Source organism: Canis lupus, chromosome 19 (assembly GCF_003254725.2).
Source record: "Canis lupus dingo isolate Sandy chromosome 19, ASM325472v2, whole genome shotgun sequence".
NCBI classification, from domain to species: domain Eukaryota; kingdom Metazoa; phylum Chordata; class Mammalia; order Carnivora; family Canidae; genus Canis; species Canis lupus.
This window is the reverse complement of record NC_064261.1, coordinates 40,306,577-40,328,849: the sequence shown is the minus strand read 5'-3', so window position 1 is coordinate 40,328,849 and position 22,273 is coordinate 40,306,577. Positions and strand designations below refer to the sequence as shown.

General features: G+C 37.9%; 1 long non-coding RNA gene across 2 annotated transcripts; it reads right to left on the bottom strand.

Moving 5' to 3' along the window:
- Positions 1–1,516: 1,516 nt before the first annotated feature.
- Positions 1,517–22,263, bottom strand: LOC112648795 (uncharacterized). 2 transcript variants are annotated; one of them, XR_007403834.1, is made up of 5 exons: positions 22,160–22,263; positions 21,613–21,740; positions 18,081–18,189; positions 6,929–7,035; positions 1,517–1,728 (listed from the first exon to the last, which is right to left on the bottom strand). It is a non-coding gene; the product is annotated as an uncharacterized LOC112648795 (long non-coding RNA). The 2 variants fall into 2 exon arrangements; XR_003129325.3 differs by lacking the exon at positions 6,929–7,035.
- Between the last annotated feature and the right edge of the window lie 10 nt (positions 22,264–22,273).

The following is a 22,273-nucleotide window of genomic DNA, read 5'->3' as shown; positions in this document are numbered from 1 at the left end:
AGGCTTTCAAGGAAATTTTAGAGTGACTACCTCAGACCACGAATTAGTCTCTCCTTCCTAAAAATGCACCCTCCAGGTTTTGGTCAAAGATTATTGGCAGGAAGTGAGGGGAAGGTTTGCACTTCCTTTCTGTGGCTTCCTAGAGCAGTACTATCAATCTCACACTTTTCATCCGCTCTGAATTTACAGTTATCTTCATAAGTAAAAGAGGATAGTTGGTAGAGGCAGCAAATTGGTCTTCCCTTGCTGTGAAAATGAAAACAGATAGCAAACACAATATCCTATGAAAGTAAGAGAAGTACTCCCAAGAAGTCAAGATATTGTTAGAGATGTCTTCAAAATATCCACAGATAATGAGATTGGGCAATGAGCCAACGATATCCAACCAGAATATATTTATTTGTTTTTTATGTGAATTAAATGATATTTCAAAAGTACCAGGGAATTTCCATTTAACACATTCACAGAGTAGTTATTGTCATCCTGGGTGTGAATATTGAAGTCTTACAGCAAAATCAGTGCAATAAAGCTTGATGGAGGTAGCATCATGGGAGAGAGTTCTTAAGTCTAAATATTTCAGTCTTAAAGCCATTACTTACTAGCCCTGTGACCTTGGGCAAGATACTTAATCTCTCTAGACCTCTTTTTACTTACCTATAGAATGAAGAGGGGGAAAAAAGAGGACCCCAACACATTGTTTTAGAATGTGGACCAAGTCAGATAATGCACATCATGTACTAATACAGAGAGTACCACACAGTAAGTACTCAGCTGTTGGTCAAACATGACTGTGATTGGATAGAACTGCTATTTGGATAAAACTGCTATGAATCTCACTTCATTTTTGCTTAGAGAACCAATGCAATGATACCAAGTGAAAAATTCAGTCAACAGTTTTAACTTTTTTCCTCTTCATCCAATTGTTTTCAATCTACATAAAATCAAATACCGGTGGCTCTTATTCCCACTAAAATGACCAGCTATGGGATCCCTGGGTGGCACAGTGGTTTAGCGCCTGCCTTTGGCCCAGGGCGCGATCCTGGAGACCCGGGATTGAATCCCATGTCGGGCTCCCGGTGCATGGAGCCTGCTTCTCCCTCTGCCTGTGTCTCTGCTTCTCTCTCTCTCTCTCTCTCTATCATAAATAAATAAAAATTAAAAAAAAACAACAAATAAAATAAAATAAAATGACCACCAGGTAGAAATGCCCTAAGTGAATTTTTCCTCTGACACACTGCACTTTCTTGTTCTGTAAATTTAGGTGCTTCATAGAAACCGATAAAGTCTACGAAATTTTATTCCTAAAGTTCTGTGCAAGGTCAGGGAGTAGCATTTGATTAAGAAAAAAATCTTTCAAATATCTTGATTGAGAGTATTCTGCAAAGTAAACTATTATCTTGGTGTTGATAATGAAAGATTCAAAAAAATTATAATAAAAAGTCCACCAAGCACACCAGTGGCTTTAATTAGGGTTGAATATAGCAACATGAGTAAACTGAATCAAGTCATACTCCTGTCAGCCTGGAAAATATTATTATATTTATTGCAGCCAGGAGGGGTGTGGGCAACAAGTTTTAAGAGATGTTTGAACAACAGCAGGACCATTATACAAGTCTCAGATTTCCTTGGATTCCATGGTGATTAGGTAAGCTGCTGCTCTGTTAGGAGTCCGATACAGAGGCACTCTATATACACTCCTTCTTGTTAGATAGTGTTCAAGTGATATTCCTAGGTGCCAAATATGAGATCACAATTAATTACATTAAATCAACATAAAATACCACAATGTATGTTTAATAAGCTGTTTTCCCAGTATTAATCTAGTTAAGTAAACAAACCACATTGTCTTAACTCAAGAATATGTAAATTTTTTTATTTTTTTTTGATTGAACAAAATATGCTCATAGATAGTAAAATAGCATCCCTTAATGAAAATTCCAGTGCAGAGCAAAATGTGAATAATATTTGCTGACATTTATTGATTTCTAGACATACACATGCATAGAGTTCTAAGCACTTCATAGATATTTAATCTTTTAATCCCCATAGTAATTATATGAATATTTAATGTAGACACTATTATTAGCCCCATTTTATAGAGTGGAAAACTGAGACACAAAAAATATTAGCTAAATTGCCCATTGAAGCTCATCTAGTAAATTGGTAAGCCAGAATTTGTTTTTTTGTTTGATTTTTTTTGTTTTATTTAAATTCAATTTGCTAACGTATAGTATAACACCCAGTGCTCATCCCATCAAGTGCCCTCCTTAGTGTCTGTCACCCAGTCATCCCATCCTCCCACCCTCCTCCTCCACAACCCTTTGTTTCCTAGAGTTAGTTGTCTCTCATGGTCTGTCTTCCTCTCATATTTTTCCCCACTCAGTTTCCCTCCTTTCCCTTATAATCCCTTTCACTGTTTCTTATATTCCACATATGAGTGAAACCATATGAGGATTGTCTTTCTCTGACTGACTTATTTAACCCAGCATAACTCTCCAATCCCATCCACATTGAAGTACATGGTAGGTATTCATCCTTTCTGATGGCTGAGTAATATTCCATTGTATATATAGACCACATCTTCTTTATCCATCATCCATCTGTTGAAGGACATTGTGGTAAGCCAGAATTTGAATGCAAACAGTCTGGTCTAGAGTCCTTAGTAATAACCTCTATATCAGTGAATCTCTGACCCAGGGGTGATTTTTACCCCAAGGGATATTTAACAGTACCTGAAGATAGTTTTGACTGTTACAACTAGGAAGGGAGAACTACTTGGCATCCAGTAGAGAGAATCCAGGTATATTGCTAAACACCTATAATGTACAGAACAGCCCTACAACAAAGAAGTGTCTGGTCCAAACAGTCAACAGAGGAGAGGTTGAATACACTGTTCTATATCATACTGCCTCTGGGGTTAGTTATACCCTTCCTACAAAAAATACCGTCTGCAGACCAGCAGCATTTCGTCACCTAGCAGCTTGTTAGAAAAGCCTCAGATATACTGAATTAGAATCTGCATTTTAATAAGATTCCCAGGTGATTAATCTGTACATCGAAGTTTGAGAAGCCATGAGTTATTACTATTAGCTACCGTACTGCAGTCTTTAATAAGACAAATACACATTTGTCCTATACAACAACCTCATTTCGGTGCACAGGCATAGAGTGGGAATGCTAGGAAGATGACGGAGCAAGAGAAGAAGGGAGGAGGATGGACAGACTCAACAGGGATGTAATTTTAGGGGCTGGAATTCAGCAGATGTTTACCTGAAATAGCAATCCGAAGACAAGAAGTACAATCTGAGTTTATAAAAGATGGACAAAAACAACACTCAGAATCTAACTTCGTCCTCAGGACTAAGAGTAGAAGACATAGGCAGATGGCCAGGAACCATCTGGAGGGAAAAGTGGGACATGGGGGTGAGCTGCAGGAGAACTGTCACAAATACACAAGCCAGCCAGGATGCCATCAAGCTGCCATCAAGCCAGCCAGGATGGCAAAGTTCTTCACATCTGGATACCAACTATGTGGACTGAGGATTGGCCTGGTTTAAAGGCAGTAGGACAAAGAAGGCCCATTCACCTGATGAGATTTGGATGTATTTCCACCATGAAAATTAATTCAAGGAAACCCCACAAAGTGAAGCCGGGAGGACAGAAGAGAAGGCTACAATGAGGAGCTGTACCACTCAACATCTACTACAGGAAGAATTATCATTTATAGACCACAACAGAACAGTCAGCAGGGAAGTATTATCAATCAGAAGCCTGAACAGGGCAAGATGGAGGTTGCACCTCCTATAGGAAATTAACCAGCCCCACAACTAAGCCAATGGAAAACTGTCATCACCCAGAACTCCTCCTTTCTTCTAATGGACTTCCATTTAAAACAAACTGTCCCTACTTCCTCCCCCCTATCCATAAAATATCATTCCTCACTTTTGTTATTGGTCTTGCCTGTGCTTTTGCCATAGCTTGCATGTCTCGAATTGCAATTTTCTGTTATTCCCACATAAACTCATTTTTACTGGTAAAAGACGGTTTTATTTTTAAGATTAACACCACAGAGTGAGACTTTCCCAGAGTATGTTTTTAACAGTCAATAAGGTAAAAGCGCTGCCGAAACACAAAGCTCCAGCAATAATGCATCATTCTTTTAGGAAAAGCAAAGACTCCTGTCCTTTTAAGAAATACATGCACCGCAGCTAATGAAGAAGAGATGCAGAGAGAGCTCCTGCTCCCAAGTGGCCCGCAGAGTTGACCACAAAGTCTTTTAGAAGGACATTGATGCATAAACCCTTACACAGTTTCACATTTGGAGATTTAAGACGATACTTTTGTCAAAATATGTTTCCTCCCCCACAGGCTTCTCAAAAACAATAAGCAAAATAACAATGTTTTGTGAACTTTATCAAATGTTAACTGGGAAACCCTACTGTTTTTAATTGTGCTTGAATGAATACAGACCAGGATCTGTGAATGCAAAGAAAGTGGTTTCTTACCCCCTGCCCCTGCCCTCGCCCCCACCCCTCCACTGCCCAGCCTCTAGAATCAGCTTTGTACTGATGGGTGGCTATTCCCAAAGGCAAAGGTGAGGTAAAGGCAAGATTGAAGTAGAATCCTCAGAGCCCAACCACTGTGAAAACCATTTCACGGTAAACCGAGAATTTAAAAATACTATTATTGTGGTTATCCAAATAATTTCCCTTGCCATCATTCTCTATTCTGAAATCAGCACTCTCGCTATTGCATTAAAATCAGAGGATTTGGAGATGAATGGATTGGAAAAGATTTTCTAGCAAATTGGGTTCCAAAAGTGGGGTCTTCATACTTGGGGAGAGAGGGCTACATGAGCATCAGCCAAGATCCTTTCCAAAGTCCACAGATGCTGGGCCCCACCCCCAAGAGCTCTCCTTCAGCAGGTTTCAACACAGCCTAAGGAATTTGTGCATCTAACTCCTCTTATCATTCTGATGCTCAGCAGGTTTAGGGAGCACTGTCAAGTTTAACTTCCCCATTTCACAAATCAAGAAAGTGAGAACCAGACAATGAATTCATTATAATGCCAGAACTAGCATCTTGATCTCCAGGCTTAATGTATTTTGATGACCTAATCCTATCTTTTTTTTTTCATTTGATCAACACTGCATCATAGTAAAATACAATGATTCAGAGTATGATCCACCAAATGCAGAAGAATCCAGAATTTGGAGCTAGGATCTCTTCTATTTTTTTCTACTTCCCATTCCTACTCATTTTAATCCAGATGAAGATGAAGCAACCTCCCTGATACTACTAAACACCAGCCTCCGGGACTTCACAGGATGAGGAAAGGAATGCTTCTTAAGAAAGTCTGCAAATTTGTTGTGTAATCAATGATGTTCCATAACTGTATTTTCTCCCTTTTGATCTCTTATGGCTTTATTGTTCTTGAATTCTCAAGGAATCTCCAGTTATACCCCAAAGGAAAAAACCGGCATCATTATAACTTGGGGACAAAGTTACCTCCATGGCCATATTGACTGGTCAGCTCCAACTATCCTAATTGCCTTTTTACCTACATATATACATACTTTTCAAAGAGAAAGTTGATTTTAAGAACATATCCACTGTTTTCTTTCATTTCCCTTCATGATTTAAGAAGCGACTCATCTAACTTATTCACAAAACAAATAGCATTAAGAAGGAAAAGGTGCAAAAGTTAAGATAGTGGTATTGTTTTGTCTTCTTTGAGAAGCAAAGGATAAAACAAAGAAAAACCCTAAAGAGGTTGTGTGTGTGTGTGTGTGTGTGTGTGTGTGTGTGTGTGTTTAAGAAAAGGCTCACTCCTGTTTGTGAAAATATGTCCAAATTCTGGCTGAATTATTTTAGCTCACTGCTTTGCTCTGGGATACAGGTGCACTGTCATTATGTCTATTTCTTTTTCGGGCATTAAGATTTAAAGAAGGGCAGGTAACCCTATGAGCCATGGCTTCCCTGCACAATATGCCTGCTGTTTAGTCCAGAAACTTTATACTCTCTTTTGGTATCTTAATCGCCACATTATTTTCCCTGGTATTATCACGTTAACAATGTGTTTATAAAACATTCAAAGCATGTAATACCTTGTTTTCTCCATCTAGCAAAACTGTATAAGCTGTAGGGGCTACACGGTGTCCTGCCACCTCTGGGAAGCACTCTAGAATCTTCCAGATTCTATTCTTCCTACATATCTGACATCAAACTTATCTATGCCTTTTCTACACAAAGTGTAGCATCAGCCTCACCTGGACACTTGTTAGAAATGCAGAATTTGGGCCCCACCTTAGACCTACTATATCAAATTCTACATTTTACTAAGATCCCCAAGTGATTCATATGTTCATTCAAGTTTGAGAAGCAGTGCTCTATGCCATGTAAGTCTTTGTTAGAGTCTGCTTCAAATCTTTTGTCTCCTCCAACTCAATTCATATACCTTACAGAGAGCAACTTTTGTGTTCTCTCAGCATTTGGTACCATGTAAGTCTATGATGGAGTTTCAGATAATACTTGTGTAGCAGATACAGGTGGGGGGCCTCTCCAGTAGCTCTTTCTCACCTCAAATCTTGTTAATAGTACCTAGACTTCAATCAGGTAAGCATGTTCAGGTGCCCCTAAAGTAAGTGGGGTCCAGCCCCAGGCCCACTGACAAATCACAATTCATTAATGCTGATCATGGTAATCCCACTTCTTTTCCCAGGGACTGGGGAGCAGAGAGTATGGGAATGAAGTGTAATTCTAGCCAAGGTACTTTTGAAGAATAGGCCCTGGGAAAGGTTTTATAACAATGACAAGGGATAAAGTATTAAAAAGCCCCATTTTCTGATTCGGGATGTTTCTTGATGAAGATGTGCTTAAAATTAAAGAAACCATCTTGTGAAGAGGGTTAGCCCAAGAGAATACTCACAATTGTTGAGTGGGAAGTTGGAAGGACCTGGATTTCTACTGCATCACCATGCCACTCAATTCATCAACCTTAGACTTGCTTTACCTCCAGACCTCCTGTCATGTGACCTATAAATCATCTTATTAAGCCATCTGAATTGGATTTTCATTACCTGGAATGCTAAATATTCTAACTCATAAAGCTATTAACTAAAATAATGACCAATAATTAGGCATGTACAGTAACCCTTTACAATATTATCTCATGTGATTATTATGTCAGTTTATGCTAAAGACACCATTGTCCCCAACATACTGACATGGAAACTAAAATTCAGAGAGATGAAGAATTCCAAGGTTTAGAATTTGAACCCAGGTTTGCCAGATCTAAGAGCTCAGGCATCTTTTTCCATTCTCCTTCCATGGTTTGACTGGTTAATAGCCATGATAATGTACCATGATCTTTGGGAGGATTATGTGCCAGCTTGGATGGGAAGGGGAGTCCTTTATAGGTTTTCTTGAGAGTGGTTTATTATTTGCTTTACTGATGACGCTGCATGGGTTATTTAAAATGGGAATAGTCTCATTCTACAAAACTCTATTCCCAAAGAATCCTGCAGCATGCCAAGCAGGTTCAAGATGAATAAAATGAAGCTCCTAGTTTGCAGAACTATTCATTGCAAAGAGATGTTGTGTTATAAAATTAATGAATCCTTCCAAGAGAGTTGATAACAATGAACTGATAGCCAATTCCTGACATGTACACATGGGTCTGAAGGGAGATGAAACCTCTGCAAGTAGAGCCAGAGGGAACCATAAATACTGTACTTCTTTTAATCTTCCAGTTCACTTTGAAAGTATGTGGCTCAGCTTTCAAATTTGCCCAATTTAGGAGAGCATCTGCATTCATTTGTTCAGATGTTTTGTCAGAAAGAGGAGATAAAAAATATCCAAATATGTGGAAGCTTCCAAAAACACTTCCTAAATATTTCATTCACCATTCCCACATGATGGAGTGGTAAAGACACAGTCCTTGAAATGAGGCCAACAGTTTACTCAGGCTAGACTCCAAAATTATAAAAGATGAAAGGCCTTTTGACCATTCCTTAGCTCCCAAGGTAGTATCTTATTCTTAGAAATGTCATTTCCTGGGTAAATACAGATACATTATGAGCAGCAATGTTTTTGAAATAAAAGGAGAATACATGCTTAGACACAATTACCAACATTAAAGGGAAGCAGCTACCTTTCCACCAGAACAAGGCCCTGTCCTCACACAAAATGAATGTCTTGGGACACTGGCCCTCTACTCTCCATGCGCAAGCTATCCTTGGAAGGTCACCCTATGTGAACAGAACACTAAACCTAGCTCTTAATTAGGTTATTTAGTCAATACAGTGGAAAATTCAGTCCCTGTGGTTACATAATGCATGTAAACAATGTTTGTCTTTTTTTTTTTTATTTTGATGTTAAAATCTCTCAAATTTGTTGTTAGAAGTGACCAATTATTTCAGTTAAAAGAAACGAACTAATAATTCTGTGCAGACACAGGCATTGCTAATTAACTCTGGAAATGGTGTTAATTCACTCAGCATTTTATCCAAAAATATTCTACTTGAGCTTCTTAAAATAAGGATTCCAACTCATTATTGTGAGAATCAGAAAACTGTGTCTCTATCTCAAGTCAATAGAAAAGAATGAGAAGGACTTATTTCAGTATTTCATCTTCTGATTGAATTTCTGAGTTTCACACAGGCATTTCTAGTAATTAGGAGGAAGACAAAAGATGTCCAGGAATAGAGGAAAATGAACCACCCTAATTGCTAAAGTTGATCATGGACTACCAGTTTGTTGTTAATGCAACTAAGGAATTTTAATTTTTCTTCCTAATTAAAAGTTGATTTAAACCCATCTTTTTTGATAGGTCAATCTGTCCAGTTTGTTAAAGAAAACCTATGATATGATTGATGATTTTTATATATTTTTAGAAGAGAATCTCCAAAATATTAAGCAATCATATCATGGTCAATTCTTTTAAACTATAGACATTTAATGAAGTTAAAATCTTGAATTTATAGTCATTTTTTAAAAATACTTATTCATTACTGTACTGAAATCATACTAATAGACATTTTTACTTAAATAGAATATAAAAATGTATATTTTTTATAAATGCATATACTGCATTTATTTTAAGTATAAAATAAAAGTATTTTAAGTATAAATGCATCTTATTGAAAGTAAAGCATGTTATCTTTAACATACACATACCTATGACATTATAATAAAAATGTAACTGTATGGGAATTAAGGAGTACACTTGTGATGAGCACTGGGTGATGTATGGAATTGTTGAATCATTACATAGTACACTTGAAACTAATTTAACACTGTATGTTAAATGGAATTTAAAATAAAATATAATTCTAAATATAATTCTAAATACGTTATATGTAAGACACAAAGCAACCAAAGAATTAGAAATCCTAAAATCATAATTTCTGTTCCTTTTGCACAGATTATATCATAACAACAAAAAAATTTCAACGGTGGCACAGCATTAAAAAAAGAGACAAAAGTTTTTACATGCTATTTTCAACCAATCTTTAGCTCTTATTCTCATGAAATAATGACAGCCTATCACCTTAAAATTTTTCACTAAGTAGTATAAGATCATGACTTTTTCATTATTTAGGTAATATATGCTGCTTTCTCAGACATATGTAATTATATGTTTGCAAAGATTTTTTTTAATGGTGAGCCTATCATATTAGAGTGAATCTTTATTCTCTTGATACAATGGTCAAAGCAAAGCTGAAAGGCAGTTGGGTAACAGTCTCAAATTTTCCCTCATTGTGAATGTTGCTTCCAATGCCTACAGCTTCTGGCAGCACACACTTACAGACTTTATAGAAATACAGAAGTCCTTTATAGCAGCTTACCAGAAAACCTGTGAAGGCTAATATTACATTGACTATTCTTATAGGTGAATAAAGGTTATCTTCTGGAGAAGACAAAAAGTGGCTATAAATGTGAATTCTAATAGCTATGGAGGTAGGAGAATGGAAAGCATCTCTCTCTCCTTTTAAAATCATTTTCCATCAGTCAGTAAAGATTAAACAATCTTTTGGTTCAAAAAAATTTGTAAAGAGGGCTCTTTTCTGAAGAGACCTACAATTCAAGACATCTATATTTCATTTTCCTCCTCTAGTTAAAGATTTGCTGACCAACCTAAACCCAAGAAGCTCTGTTCTTGGAGTTCTGCTTTAGGAGAATGGTTTACACAATATTAAAAAGTGAGAAGAGACAGCAAACATGATCTACTCCAGTAGTTTTTATTACATTTCAAGGTTGGGAACCTTCTGGGTTCTTTTTATTTCCCCAAACCCTGACAGCTGATGTAATATGAGAACAAGGTTCAAAGGATGTGCAGCAGGAACAAGTGAAACATGCCTGCTATGACCAACAGATCCTTGAATTCTCACATGAAATTCAGTTTATTGTCTTTTAAGTACATTTTATACTTTACTGATGTGCGTCTCTTCCCAACTCAGCACATGGTGTGACCACCTTATTCAGCTCTCATGGACATCCTCCAGCCTCTCAGACCCCCCTGTGTGCCAATGCACTCTCTGGTGACCCTATCCCATGCCTGAGCCACTGTAACATCTAGTTTTCTGAACCATCAGCTTCACTAGAATGCAACCTGACAGTGCTGCACACCCCAAGCCTAAGCCCAAGCCCCACACCCCTCCCTTCCTGCCCACCACAGCCTGTGAGCCATTAGTGGTGATGTCAACCACATATATATCAATTTGACTGGCCAAGAAGTGTCTGGATTAAACATATTTATGGGTGTGTCTGTGAGGGTGTTTTTGGATGAGATTAGCATTTAAATCCATGGACTCAGTAAAGTAGATTACCCTCCCCAGCATGGGTAGGCATCATCCAATCCCTTGAGGACTGCACAGAACAAAATGCAGAGGAAGGAGAGTCATCTCTTTTTTTCCTGTTTCAGTGTTGAGCTGGGGCATCTCATATTTTCTCATACCCTCAGACTTGGAATTCCATTATCATTGCCCTGTTGTCAGGCCTTCAGATACTTACCAAATTATACCACTAGCTTTCCTGAGTCTCTAGCTTATAGATAGCAGACTGTGGGACTTCTCAATCTCCATAATCATATGAGCCAATCCCTCATGCTAAATCTCTTTTATAACCTATTGGTTCTGTTTCTCTGGAGACTCCTGATAGCATGCTTCCCTTCTTAGACAAATTTGAAACACATTTCATAAGGCTCTCCAGAAGGTCCTGACAAGACTGACTATGTCACCTGTAGCAATGGCCCACTCAGCCACTGATATTAGTTTTCCTCCTTCCCTTTTTCATTTTCCCAGTCCCGAGTGCATTCCCTAGACTCACTTCCCAAATCATCTACCCATACCCAAAGGCTCTGACTCAGGCTCCATTTTGAGGAGGACTCAGTCTAAGACATGGAGAACTTCATGATCATACCATGGTTACCTGTGAACAGCAGCTCGCCATGAACTAGTTTATTTACTCAAAAAGCTGACAGACTGAAATAAGAAAATTACATGAGTAATAGAGTGGGGATGTACATAGGATTCAAATCCAGATCTGCTAGAGACTCAACATTGCCTTTCATGCAATACTGTTTAGAACAATATTCTGCAGACAAAGAGAATGTGGCATCAACTAGACATTACAGTTCAACGTGCTCCAAAGTTGTTGAGGTATTTCCTAATATAGACAAAAATAACTACTATCTATTGAGGGATTTCTATATGCCAAGTTCTGTGCACATCTGTGATTTCATTTCATCTTTACAACAAACATGTGAAATAAGCCATTTTTCCTCATTTTTGAGTTACAATGCCTGCCAAATAAATAGATAGTTAGTACTTGTTTACTGAATTAAATAGAACTGAAATAAAGTTTGGAAACTATAGATATGTTGCATCTTTTCACTTTCTTTCAGAAAAATGAAGTGGACCTCATGCTCACAAATTTCCTGAAAGTTTCCACTTTGTTCTTTGACAACATATTCTGGTGCCTCCAGAACAAAGAGAGACATATTTTCAAAGCACAGGCTAGTAGTATCTTCAAAGGAGGAATAAAAATGTTGGATTCACTCAAGGAGATTAGTATCGTAGAATTATGGAGTCATGGTGAACCTCAGGAGGTTATCTAGTTTATAACCTTGCCTCCAGGCAGAACTACAACAAAGCTAACAAGAACACATTTCTGTCTGTGTTTGCAGGTCAATCTTATTATAACCAGGATAATCCCAATCTCCAAATGATTAAAAGATCCCTCTGATCCAACAATTGGCCAGTTTATTTCACACAGTGCTCGATAAGGCAAAATTTTAACAAGAAACACTGCAATGGGCCAGAAAATGAAAACTTAAATGGGAAGAGAATTTCAAAAAGCTACATGAAGGCAAAAGATTCATTCTGGGCACCTAGATTTGCATCCACATGTTCATTTTACATTTTTGAAACTGCAAACCCTGGACTCTAAGAGAAATTAAAGAGCAAAGAAATCCTGAAACTATAAAACTTCATTACACCAATAAAATAAATATCTATTTCTTATAGGTCAGGAGTAAACGATCATCATTACATGTACTCCTTTATTGGATTAATAAACATGGTCTTGTTCAAGAGCCTCTGGGCAAATGTACAATAAAAATGTGAACAAGAAAAGGAAGAGAAGGATAATATCTTTGAGCACCTTCTAACCCAGCAAGTGAGTTATTTTGTACACTTTTTCCATTAAAAAAAAAAAGCAAAGATCATTTATGAAAATAGGATGATAACAACAGGGCCTGAAGTGCATGTGTCAGAATTCCATTATACTCTAGCTCATTATTAGATGCTTTCTGCATACAGCAGGGGTCAAGATATCTCAACTGCATCCAGCAAAGCACAGCATCAGGTTTTCTCACAGTATCAGGCTTATGAAGACACAGAGTCAAATCTCTTCATTCACTACAAACGAAGGAAAATAATGAATTAACTTAATTAGCTAATTTATTAAATAAAGATATCCTAAACTACTGCTATGTTGTCCATCGAGGATGAAGATGCTGATTTTGTGGAGAGTCAGCTATACAGTGATAGTAGAGATGGCTTTTCCATAATGAACTGGCAGAAAAATAGCATTAGTTTTCCCATTCCCCCTCATGCTTGGATCCCATGGGCACTTATAGTGCCGCCTCTGTTATTCAGAACAAGACACTGGTGTATCCAATATCATATATTCCATGTGTCCTTAGCCTCTGCCCTTTCTATTTGTGACCATCCCTGCTTGAGCCACATACCAAATTAAGGATCAGTACAGGCTACAGGGCTATTCTGGCTATCGGAAACCCCTAGGACATGTGTCCTCTGGAAAACTAAACATAGTTGTTATTGCTGGTGTTATTGTTTTAATTTTAATAATTTCATTTGGACATCTTCCTTAAAAATGTGTTTCTACTTTAATATAAGATATAGTATAGCATTAGTATTATAGTACAGTACAGTATTAGTATTATAGTATAATATAATGCAGTATAGTATTAGCATAGTACAGCATATTAACATCTTCTAGAAGAATATACTGAATATATTTCTGTATTAGTGGGGTAAATAATGCTAGCTGCTGTGACAAATACCAGCAGACAAATCCTGGAAGCTCAATATATAAACTGTTTAGGGCAGCCCGGGTAGCTCAGCAGTTTAGCGCCACCTTCAGCCCAGGGCCTGATCCTGGAGACCCGGGATCGGGTCCCACATCGGGCTCGCCGCATGGAGCCTGCTTCTCCCTCTGCCTGTGTCTCTGCCTCTCTCTCTCTCTCTCTCTCTCTCTCTCTCTCATAAATAAATAAAAAATTTTTAAAACCTTTATTTTTCAGGACTATCCCATCTAATTCACGACTGCAGCAGGTAGGTTCCCAGACTCATTGCATGTTGTGCCATGTGTTGTCAGTTCCAGTCAGTGGAGAGGGAAAGAGAAGGTAGAAGGGGTACAACAGCTTCTAAAAGTTTTGAATATGAGGGGTGCCTGAGTGGCTCATCAGTTAAGCTTCCAACTCTTAATTTCAGCTCAGGACATGATTTCATGGGATTGAGCCCCACATGGGTCTCTGTGCTCAGCGTGGAGTCTGCTTGAGATTCTTTCTCCCTCTCCTTCTTTTCCTAACCTTGCTTGCTAAATAAATAAATAAATAAATAAATAAATAAATAAATAAATAAATAGATAAATAAATCAATAAAATCTTTTTAGAAAAATCCTGAATAGAAGTGCCATTCACCACTGGGAATCAGGATGTGACTGGTATAGCCAGAGGCCATATCTAGATGCCAGGAGGGTTGGAAATTCAGCCCCTGATTACACAGTCATTTCCAGCTAAAATTCTATCATTTGGATGATGCAAATGAACTGCATTAGGCAAATAGCCATCTCTCTTACATTGTTCTAGAGCATACCTGTAAAAGACTTTCCCTCTTGGTGTTTTTGTTTTGTTTTGTTTTGTTTTGTATATTTCCCTCTTATTTTTTTGGCTGGGTTTCAGATAGGTGAAATTTGCTATGTGGCTGATATTTAATGAAAGGGTAATCTCTCTACTTACTATGTTTGCTTTATTCACAGACACACATTCATGTCTCAAGTTCTTGTCTACCTGGTAAAATTTTTAGCCAATATCTTAGTGGCTACTCTTCTTTCTGCTCCTAGATCCCTAGCTACATAATACCAAATGATTAATATTGAAATTTCCAAAGAAAGTTGATCACTGAAATGTGGGCTTATATGTAGACCCACCCTGTCTCTAATAAGATCTATGTCTTTTATCCCCCTGAATCTATCATAGCTTCCAAGGTTGAGACAATTAACTTATTTATTTAACAAATATTTATTGAGCACCTACTATGCATAGGATACGGTGCTAGGCTGTGGGATTCCTAAACCTATGTAAAATGCAGTCCCCACTCCCAAAGCATTTATTAGTAACATAAAGAATAAATACAGTCCTTCCTAAATTTTCTTTCTCCTTTCTCTTTTCCCTCAAAGAAACAAAAAACAAAAAACCCTCCCAAATACTTATTTAGAAATCAGGTCCAGTAGAGGGCAGCACACACACATATACACACGTCCACTAGCACCCCTGCACCCCAATAAATCTAGCTAAGTAGATAGAACAAAGTGAAGTTCCTTACATAGTACCCAGTGCATGGTAGGTATGCAATTGATTCTCAAGGAAAAAAAAAATGGACATAGAGTAGCAAGGAAAAGAGCATTTACAAACAAGGAGACGCACCTTAAATAAAATTAGTATTCTAAAAGTATTCTAAAAGATAACAAAGAACAACCTAATTTATTCCTCATGTCTTAGTAATTGTTGCAAAAACACAGGAAACATAGAATGCAGTAAAAATCCACTTATAGTGAAAATGCTCTATAATTCAGCTCTATTATCATATTACTGTTTGATTTGTTTTCTCTGAACTCTGATACAGCTATGAAAATGAGAAAATCAAGTGTAACATATTTTCATCAGTGAAAATAGAGATAGATGCAACCTAATTATTAAAACTGTCATGTACCTTAGTCACCCACATGCTTAGATAAATTGTCCAGTTCTCCAGTACATTTTAAGCATAAAACAGAGCAAGAGATAAGCACTAACTCATTAACATTGTATGAAATTATTTAGTTTATTAATAAAAGAGTCACTGTAAGAGAGCCTTGTGAGTACATAAGGGAGATTTACAACTGACATTTGCAGAAAAAAAATGTGTAAATTTGCTGTTTATAAGTTGAGAGCAAATTTTTTTCTCCCTGTAAAGAGTCTATATACATAGGTTATGTATTGTGTTGTAATTATGGTCTTCAAACCAGAGAATTGCTAAATTAGCACATCTAATGAAATCAATATGTTCTGAGGCTCAAAGAACTTTTGTGAGGAGGTCTGCAAGGAAAAGTACTGAGCATGGCATAGCTGCCTTTTGTATCCATAGATTGCTGATTCATCACCTCTAAGTAGATGCCTACTGATTGAACATCTATTACTGAGAGAGTAAGTATGGTATAATATTAACAAGTTTACTCATTCCTACTTTAATTAAAAGGAAAAAATCCCTTTCATTTGAGAGTAGCAAAGTTTTGTTGGCAACATTAGTGGTAGAGATGGCTTTTCCCTCCTCTTTCCTAGATGAGTGCAACTGAGAGGAACAAACAAAAATTAGAAAGACAAAAATGTCGGACAGAGAAAAATAAGGCAACTCTGGGTCATATAAGATATTTTATCCTTCTTCCACTAAGGTTGTAGCCCACCAGATTTTCACCCTGACATTTGGGTTTTTTAATACTGTATTGGGTGTCAGAGTAAACATTTGTCATGCTTTCAGATCAATTGAGAAAAAAAAATCAATACTTTAAAAGAGTACGTGTCAAAATGCCCCTACTCCTTTCCCACTTTGAACTTTCTCAAGCTCTAAAAAGTTTGTCAATTTCTCCCTTCTGAAATCTAAGTGCTCCTCCCACCCTGCCCACAAGCCTTGCATTTCATCAATTCTTGAAAATGAAAAAAAAAAAAAAAAAAAAACACACACACACATACACAAAACAACAAAAACCACTAGTCACTGTAAGTTGGTTGGTAAAGGGAAGAAGAGAGATTCTAACAGATTGTTTTCCCTGGTAATGATAATTTCCTGAGGTGTAATTCTTGTAAATATATGCATTTTGGAAGTAGGTGCCCTGCACAGGGAGGTCTGAGCTGGGCCAGGAGGACACATTCATAACTACACTCATTTGTATGCTAGAAGGGAGAAAATAACTAGGAAGTGCTGCTCCCATAGCACTTTTCCTTACCAGACTTAGTTTAAACAGTGGAATCTACGGAGTTTGATTTTATGAATGTCCTATAAAGAGTGCATTTCCCCAAAAGTGATTCAAGAAAAGGGTGGATTCTCACTGGCTCCTGAATTTGCCATGTTCTCACTTGTGTTGGAAGTCTGAGGAAGTTAAGTTTATTGCCCTTGCTAAAGATCTTCATATTAAGGATTCTCAAGCTTTATGGCTTTCTCACTGGAAGCACAGATCAATTCTGTAGAGTTGCCTACCCTTGCCCTGCTTCCAGATAGTGATAGTAAATGAGTATCAGTCTATAGTATGCACACTACTTCCTTATATGAATGCTTGTGTGAGGCACAGAAGTACTGTGACACAGGCATGTTATCTTTGCCAAGTGGTGAATTGTAAAACATACCAAAAACAGATCAACCTTCACTCTGCCAGTCGTTAGGCATGTCGTTACATGCTGCCTTGTGCTTCTGCTGGCTGCTTTGTGTGTGTTTTTTCTCTCCAACTGGCTTGTAGAATCTTTCAAAGATCATATCTTTGATATATTTTTGTATCACCCTCAGCTCTAGCACAATGTCGAATAAAAATAAATGTTCAATAAATGAGAGAATGAGGAAAAAATGAAAAGATGCATGAACAAAGAATGACTCATTAGGGAAGAAGCCATTACAATTTATCCTGAGAACTATAAAGCCAGAACTTTTGACTATAAAGTAATGTGGTTCCATGTCTAGGCTGAATCCCTGCCCATTCAATTTTGGGCCTTAATGGCTTTCACAATATGAAGTAGGGATGGAGCATAACTGATATCTTTTTCCTCTGTTGGGCTTCTCTCCTTAACTTCAGGATACCTATTTGGCAACTTTCTCCACTCTCTGTAAAAAGTCCTCCTTGCCCAAGCTTGAAGATCAGTCCTTCCTCTGAATTTCCATAATATCTGTAGTCATGCCAGCACTCATTCACTAGATTATTTTCTTAATTCATTTTTGGACAATTTTGTTTCTCAACTTAGACTGCCTTCTATTTCCTTTTCAATCTCCCAGGGTAGTTAACATAGTAGTAGAGTCATGTAATGGACATTTAATAATATTTTTATTTGGATAATGGTTTTATTCATTCATGCATTCAACAAAGATTGTCAAATACCTACCCTGTACCAAGGATTGTTCTGAGCATAGAGATACAGCGGTAAACAATACAAAGCCATTGCCTTCATGAAGCTTATTTTCTAGTGGTAGGAGATGTACATAAACAGATAAGCAAATATCTAGTAGGACAAATGGTGAGAAATGCTTACTTACTTAGAAATCAGATGTGGAATGGGAGGAGCAGGAAAGGAGTGAAGGAAGATGCGGAGGTTTTGGTCTGGATGACTAGCAGATGGGATTGATTTAGCTAAACTGGAGAAGACTGTGGAAGCAATAGCATCAAGGAAAAAAAAACACCAGTGAATTTTTATTCATATTTCATTTTAGGTGCTTACTAAATGTAAAGGACAGCATCCTACTGTGTTTCCGTATCGAACTTCAGACTATAAATACAAATATGAGGATCCACAGTCTATAATGTTATTTTAAGCCATTAAGAGTAGATGAGATCATTTAGGGAATCAGTGTAGCTAAAAAGCAGAACTGAAAAGACTGAGCCTTGAGGCCATATTTATTTTGATGTCAGAGAGATGAGAAACAAGGAAACAAGCAAGGAAGAGTAAGAAGAAGGACAAGGAGATAGGAGAACTAAAAAAGACCAATGAAAGTTTTATCAGAGAAAGTGTTTCAAGAAGGAAGAAGTTATCAGCTGGGTCGAATCCTGCTGATAGATGGAGCAAGCTGAGGATTTAAGACTGGATCAGGCAACATGGAGGTCATTAGTGACCCTGACAAAAGCATGTTTGCTGGAGTGGTGCCACGCCTGGTCACAGTGGGTTCAAGAGATAATAGGAAGAAGGGGATTGAAGTTAAGGAAGGGAAGAGGTTGCTGGATATAGACTATAATTTATGATTAATCTTTCTACAGAGATAACCAGAATGGAATAATGCTGTGTGTGTGATGTGTACTATGCAGTCAAGGAGGACTTTTTAAAAATATGTAGTACATGTTTACTCGCTGATGGGAAAAATCCAGTAGAACAGGAAAAATTGATGACCCAGAATAAAATGTACATATTCTACAAATACCCATTGGCTAGAGAATGTGCAATATTTAGCCCTTTGTGTAAATAGGGCAGGGGACCTAGCATTGTGCCTTAAAAATTGTTCCTCAGTTATTTATTCTCATTTTGGTATCTGGGTTTTGTTATTGGTTTCCATTTGTTTGGTACACTTGATAGAATCAGGACATTCCTTTTCATCACTTTTGTTCCTTTTTGTGCTTTTATTTTGTGTCATGCTGTCTCAAAACATTGCTTTTCATAAGAAGGAGAATCAACAGGGTAAAACACAGGCACCAGCTCTATAAGACTGTTGATCGAGCTGCTTCCTAGACTACTGAGGCTCTCACAGACTAGTTTCAGTTTGAACAAACTTTGTTCCGGGTTGCCAATAAAACTTTTCTGTGTCCTAAGAGCCAGGCTTTGAGAGATTGTGTTCTTCCTGGGTTTATGGATTGTTGGGTTTGCATTTGGAGAAGGACAAATATCAGGGTGGGTGCACAAGTTGCCACTCCTCTTGGGGGTGTCTAAGTCTCAAGGTTCTCCTCTAAGAAAAACTCTCATTGTAATCTGAATTCTTATGTCTATTTTTCTAGATGGCATAACTTTTCCAAGGATGATTTGGGCCTTTGGGGGCAGCTCTAGGAAACACTTCAAATGGACAAAATTGTTCATATGAGAAGCATTTTAGGAAAGAAAGAGAACATAGTCTCAAATGGCAGCGGTTTTTTTTATTGGTAGACAGAGGCCTCCAAATTCTGATCAAACGTAGCTTCACTAAAATATCTTTGGCCAAGCTAAGGAGCAATTTGACAGACTTAAGCAACAAAAACTAGACTCATTTCCTAGTAGTTCCTCCCTCTACTTGCTTCCCTACATCCAGCTCTCCACTTCCCTCCTGGCCTCCATTCTCTCTCCCCTACCTCTATGAACGCCTCTCTTCTTCCCCTTGCCCAGACTTCCTACTTTTTCCCAGTGTTTCTCCTAAGATTCCAAAATGCTGACTGCCTCTGAAGATCCATCTTCCTGGGATCCCTGGGTGGCGCAGCGGTTTGGCACCTGCCTTTGGCCCAGGGCGCGATCCTGGAGACCCGGGATTGAATCCCACATCGGGCTCCCGGTGCATGGGGCCTGCTTCTCCCCCTGCCTGTGTCTCTGCCTCTAAAGATCCATCTTCCTATGAGCTAGGTATACAGGCCAACTACAGAACTTAAACTTTGTACCCAAGCCAAACTAAGAGTTATAATTAAGGATTTCTCTATACTCAGAGAAGTCCAGAAACTATCCAGAAGAGAACTTAGAATTTTAGGGAATACATGAGACTCAGGGTTGCCTGATGTATATTGAATTGTACATTTATTAGACAGACCCTCAGAGACTAAGCCTTGAATAGCAAAAGCCTATTGAACTGACTCAGAGAGGGACCTACTGAAACTCTCTTCCCATAAGCTTAAGAATCAAAAGAAAACAAAATAAAGTCAGAATGTAAGTCAAAGTTTCCTAAAACTCACACCTAAAACTTTCCAAAAAAAAATTGGTTGGACCATAATATAAATCATGTAACCAGATAAAAGATGAAATATGATTTTTTCAAGATACACCAGAAAACACCATCAAACAACACTTGGGATCTAACATAGGTTTTGAGGTAAGAGCAGCTGTTTTAATTCATTTTGTCATTGAGATTAAATCTGATGTTAGAGACCTAATTAAAGAACAGAAATTAGGATGTGAAATAGCCCCTTTTCCTGACAGAACATTTTGAAAGACCTTAAGAACAAAAACCAGATAATACCCCAAATAAATTAATGGCCCTGCAGACCAGACAGCTAGATGACCCACTTCCTTACTAATCACCTATTGACAAGGACAGTTATAGATATCAGAAACAGAAAGGACTCTGGAAAAAAGATTGTCCAGTCTTGCAAAATAGAAACCAAGATGTAAATAAAAAGCAGAAAATTCACATCAGTGAACATGGTCTAAGGAAGGAAAAAGTATCCAGGACCTTGTCTCGTCTTTAAACACTGAAGGTAAATTAATTGAAAACATAGATGGTCAACTTTATCAATTCCTGGTAGATATGAAGGTTACTCTTTCTACATGAAACTCTGCCACCTTTTCTCAGCTTCTTCTTTAGAATAATCATACCACACAGGTGTTAGGTATTTCAAATAACCCACAGATTTCTCTATGTCCAATGCCTTAACTTGAGCCCTTAACTGAAAAACATTCCTTCTGCCTTCTGATATCACCCCCGAAATTTAACAAGGAGAGTCAATGGCTTTACTACAGAGATTTCTGCATTGTTCAGTGTGCTTCTAGGCCAAGACAGTAACCATCTATTTGCCTTCACCCAGGAATAAAAACAATATTCCTGGACAGGCATGCACAGCTAGTCACTGAAAGCCTCTCCTATCTCCCAGTTCCTCAATCAGACTTAAATTATCTAAAGTCCCTTTGTGATTCAGTATCAATACAATATGTAGATGACCTTTGTTAATCCTTGTTCAGTCAACAAGGAATCCTGTAAAGAGGATTCTGTTTTCTTGTTCGCAGCCTTAGCAAGAAAGGCACATACAATTTTTGTCAAAACACAGTCCATTATTTAGGGCATGATCCATCCCAGGAGGGAGAAACACTCCCATGATATATTTAAGAGTATCTTAACTTATCCTAGATACCTTACAAAATGACAGCTGAGAAGATTTCCAGGTTTAACAGGATATTACAGGTAAGGAGTGCTGAATTTTTCTGAGATTGTGACATTTCCATATGAGGTGACGGTGTCCTGAGTAAGAGATCCTCTCCTCTGGAAGCCCAAACGTAAACAGACCTTCTGTAACTTGGTGAAGGCTCTTCCTCTGCTTCCTTCCCTAGACATCCTTAACTACAAAAGATCCCTCTGTCTATTTGTACATGAGTGTTCTAGATAAGCTCTTGGGATTTTAATTTAACTTTCACGTGAACCATCAAAATCCCATCACCTGCAATATCCCCATCCTTGACCCTGTTGCAAAGGCTTATCACCCTTGTCTTAGGGCAATGGAACCTCATGGTGCCTCATGCAACACAACCATATTAGTACTGGGAGAACACATTTTTCAGCCAGCCAATTAATCTCTTAGGACACTGTTATTCTCTCCTTCACATTACTATTCACTGCAGCCACACCCTGAATTCTGACACTTACTTGCCACCACCAGAAGGGGAACCTCATGATTGCCTTACCTCAGAGAACTTTTCTGTACCTTACTCAGATTAGTTACAAACTCCATTGAGAATCCTGACCTAATATTATTTGTTGATGGAAAACTGAAACCAGATATTATGAAGTAGGATCTG